Source organism: Myotis davidii, unplaced genomic scaffold (assembly GCF_000327345.1).
Source record: "Myotis davidii unplaced genomic scaffold, ASM32734v1 scaffold6, whole genome shotgun sequence".
Lineage (NCBI taxonomy): Eukaryota > Metazoa > Chordata > Mammalia > Chiroptera > Vespertilionidae > Myotis > Myotis davidii.
In genome coordinates this window covers 14,472,112-14,476,894 of record NW_006383011.1, presented here as the reverse complement: position 1 = coordinate 14,476,894, position 4,783 = coordinate 14,472,112, and the positions used below count along the sequence as shown (strand labels likewise).

At 37.2% G+C, this 4,783-nt stretch overlaps 1 pseudogene; it reads right to left on the bottom strand.

Annotated features, from left to right (window-relative positions):
• Positions 1–4,783, bottom strand: part of LOC102752747 — a 23,605-nt pseudogene that overhangs the window by 716 nt on the left and 18,106 nt on the right.

Here is a 4,783-nt window from a genome sequence, read left to right as displayed (position 1 = left end):
CCTAACTTAACTCTGGTGCCGTGTCACATATAGAAATTTTTTGATATTTGCAACCATAGTAAAACAAAGACTTATTATTTTGATATTTATTTTATATATTTAAATGCCATTTAACAAAGAAAAATCAACCAAAAAAATGAGTTTGTGTGTTACCTCTGACACGCGTGTCATAGGTTCGCCATCACTGTTCTAGGCCCTGCTCAAATCCCTAAGAAGGCTTTCTTTATCACAAGGTTCTTCACATCTCTTCTGTCGATGATCTCCCAAGATAGCCCTTCACATATTCTCATCACCAGAGGAATATGTAGTGTTTCAGTGGTCCATGCTCTGGCTCCACATCATATGGTCTGCTCCTCAAAGGCAGGAACTATCCTGAGGATTTATTAGCATCTCCCAGAATCCGGTGCCACATTCATAATGGGCTCTTGATGAGGTTGGTGAATTGTTAATGGAGTGAATGCAGTTTCCTTTCCTCCCATAGAGTGATATTCCTGGAAAGATTTCCTAGAAACAGCTATCCTCCCTCACTTGGGTAATATCCAGTTAATATGCAGATCCACACACCCATTGCTCCAATAATTTCATTCCCCTGTATATACTCAAGAAATATCCTCCTACATACTCCCACTTTTCTTTTATATTCCTCCTCTTCATAAATTTTCAATGACATCCACAAACACTTAGTTTAATTCTCTTAAAGCCACTATCAGTGATGAGACTATTTTTTGAAAACCATAGCTACATATAGGTCAGCATATACAGGCTCATAATTCATCTTTGCTCAACTTAGAAGAAATCTATCCTGAGAGTTTTCAGTATGTTCAGTTAACAAAGCACATTCTATTCTCACTTCTGGGTTGCTGAGAAGTCTGGATTCTCTTGTTCTTTATTTCTAGCTATCTTCTTGTCTTCTCCTCCCATGCCCTGGGCAATATACTCTTTTTGCCATATTAATCCCAAAACTTACTGTGTTTACTTCAACAGACTATCAAATATTCAGTTTTATTTTCTTATTAGGTTTTACTGAACCTTCTTACATTTTGACAGCAGCATAGTATAGTAAAAAGAAAACAGGCTTTGGAGACCATAAGACTGGGTTTAAACCTCTGCTATATCACTTTACTGTGTTACATTAGGCAAGTTACTATAACTCCACAATTTGACAGGTGTAGAAATCAGCCCTTTCTCTTATGATTGCCAAGTTAAGTTTCTACAGCGTATTTCTGGCCACAAAAATATCACCAAAATTCTAAATAAAGAATTAAACAGGATAACATAGATTAAGTGTGTTTATTATTGTATCCTGCATAGAGCAGGTGCTTGGTAACGATTACTGTCATCCCTTTTTTATTCTCCTCCCACTCCCTGAACAACTGTCAGGTACTTTTTCTTAAGTAGAGATGCAATAGAAAGTCACCTGTGTGACCAAAAGACCTCCACCACAGCCCTCAAAAAATTTAATATCTTCTTGTCAGCATTCTAGGAATTTTACCTCTACCAATTAATTATTTTGTACTCCTAATTGACAGGTATTGTAATTGTAGGTCCCTTCTCTACTGCAAGGGAGGTTTTGGCACTTTGTCCCAGGACAGAGAAAAGACAATCTTACCAGTTGAGCTAAGGGACCTAGTGAGTATTTGATGTCTCCTAAAAAGAAAGAAATGTTTCTCTTTGACAAATATATATTACACTGGGAGAGGAAGAAACTTTCCTCTACCCTCAAGGTTCTTTTAGCTGGTCTAATAATCAAATTTAATACCTACGTACGTATAGGAACCCCATATACATGAGAGAGTCAGAGACCCCACTGCATGACAAATTTAGAGACAGAAAGGGAACATGGGTATATTTGACATTCTGAGCTAGGGATGAAGTAAATTGCCTTGGGGGCTGCAAAGGATCATTGCAGGATGAGCAGAAGAGCAGATATTTAGTAAATAGAAGTTTTCCCTGCCCTATAGGTAGGTCAAAAGAGGTTATCTCTGATGGTCTCTTATTATTGGCCCCTAATTCAAATTCTAGGCAGTTAAGGGATGAGCAGAAGTTTCTCTTGAGCCCAAAGCTGAAGTTGCCTCTGGCTCAAAACAATCTACATACCACAGAGGCACATCTTGAGGTGATTCATTCTAAACCCCCACTACACACACACACACACACACACACACACACACACACACACTGTACGTTTTTACTTAATGTTGTCAATAAGGTCTTGGAAATTATGACTTTAAAAAAAATGATGTACAACAAAACCAATTTATCACAAGCTAATTGATATAAACAAGAGTTAAGTTCCTATGGCCACAAAAATATCACCAAACTTCTAAATAAAGAGCCCAAACACTTCTAAATTAAACACTAAAATAAATGTGAGCTATACTATAATATATATTAAAAAGATGAATAAAAACAAGTAAGATAATTATTTTATAACCAACTTATTCCAGTTTAGGGTACAAGGCGGGAACCAGCCCTACATGGGACACTCTTCCATTGTAGAGTGCACTCATACCTCACCCCAGGCTCACTCATACTGGGATGATTTAGATTTACCTAATGTGTGCATCTATGGGATGTGGGAGGAAACCAGAGTACTGGGAGAACACCCATGCAAACATGGGGAGAATGTGCCAGTTGAGGAACACAGAGTGGTTCCTCTGGTAATTGATTTTTTTTTTTAACTCACCAACGTTATAACAAAATGATGTTGCATAAAAAGAGTTATTCAAGGACCTGCTATATATATTATATTTATATTATTATCCAATGAAATCTCTCTCTCTCTCTCTCTCTCTCTCTCTCTCTCTCTCTCTCTCTCATCTCCTTACACTGGTGTACCTGGGACACACACAGTCTTAGTCTATTTGGGCTGGTTTAACAGAACATTATAAACTGGGTAGTTTAAACAACAGAAGTTTATTTCTCATAGTTTGGAGGCTTGGAATTCCAAGATCAAGGCATTGGCAGGATTTGGTGTCTGGTGAGGAATCAGTTCCTGTTTTATAAACCACCATCTTTTTGCTGTGTCCTCACACCGTGAAAAGGAGAAGGCAGTTCTCTGGGAACTTTATAATCCGAACCCTCATAACCTAATCACCTCCCAAAGTTCCCATCTCCAAAATACTTGTATCACATTGGGGATTAGGTTTCAGCACATGAATTTGGGGGAGCCACAAATACTCAATCTGTAGCTCATATGAATGCAATGGCGTCATTATACCAGAGATACCCTGCCTCTCTATACAGTGAATGTGGGTTTTTTTACTACAGGCCTTGTTATTACTTAAAATATCTAATTACATTTTTAATAATAAAAATCTTGATACCAGGAAGACTGTCACCAACATGGTCCAGTTAATTTCCTTCCTATGTGTACCCACATCAAGGTAGATACTTTGCACCGTAAATGGTTAATAAAGAGTTAGTTCATTTTGAACTAGTTACCTGAAAAAACTATTGGAAAGCCACAGCCACACTTTCACTTATATAAGTAGGGCCATCCTAAATCACTGCAGGACCTAGGTAATTTGAGTCTAAGAAACAAATAATCATTCATTACAAAGTGTGAGAAATATTTTAGGGTGGATTTTGTTTCAGTGGCAATGTGAGTTGAGCATTTATGAGAGCTGTGCAAATTACACCACAGAAGGGGCTAAACTCACATGAATTGTTTAAGAGCAATTAATTCACGTCCAAACTTCTTGTATCAACATCACCTATTTTCCCTAGACAATTTCTTTTAAAAATCAACCAAAAACTGTGATATTCCACCAACAAGACTACAAGGGTGAAAGAACAACCCGTTAGTCAAATGCAAATTGTAATCATATTAGTATGCTAATGAGGTAAGTGATAAACTGTGGGTCAAATTTCCTCTTGTTGGGCTTAAATAGCACTTGAAAAGGTTTATTCCCAAATGTTTGGGAAAGCTAGGATAAATTTGGAAAAACAATTACGATTTATTACATGAACATTATCTGTTCAGCAATATGAAAAATTAATAGATGAACTAAACTAAAATGAGATGTAATTTTTCCTAATGCTTTAGAAGTTATTAAAAAAAACACATGGCTTAAAGAAAACATTTAATTATTCTAAATTTGGAATGAAGCCTTTTCAAAAATTATTATTTTACAATTTTAAAAATTTAGGTCTGTTTTGTCTGGTTGAAGAAAATGTAAGAAGTTGCTCCTTACATTTGGGAGGAAAACAGTTGGGAGAAAAGGTTGAAAGGAGATATGTTTTCACAAGAAGGAATGTTTAGTGATGTCAATGTTTCTTTACTTAAGAAGCCTTTCTTGATTGAACTTATTCCCATTAGCTAATTTCACCCTTTCACAAAGCACCTATGCACTTTTATAGAATTTTTAATATTCACTCGCTTTCATATGCTTATGTCATTTTATAAGTTCCTTAAAATCCAAAGCATGTCTGATTGCATTTTGCAGCATCCAGCTCAGTTCCTTGCCTTCTGGCCAGGTTTGGGGAAAGCCAGCTGAAGACCCAAGAAGACCAAGGGGTGTGGTGAAGAGAGCCCCCAAATGGGGTCACACGATCACCACCCCCTTTCTGTGTGACCATGTCCACCTCTACCCTCTTTGCCACTTCCACAAGCTATGTAACCATGAGCAAGTTGCTGAATCTCCTTAGACCTCAACTTAGACCAGTAGTTCTCAACCTGCCTAATGCCGCGACCCTTTGATACAGTTCCTCATGTTGTGGTGACCCCCAACCATAAAATTATTTTCGTTGCTACTTCATAACTGTAATTTTGCTACTGTTA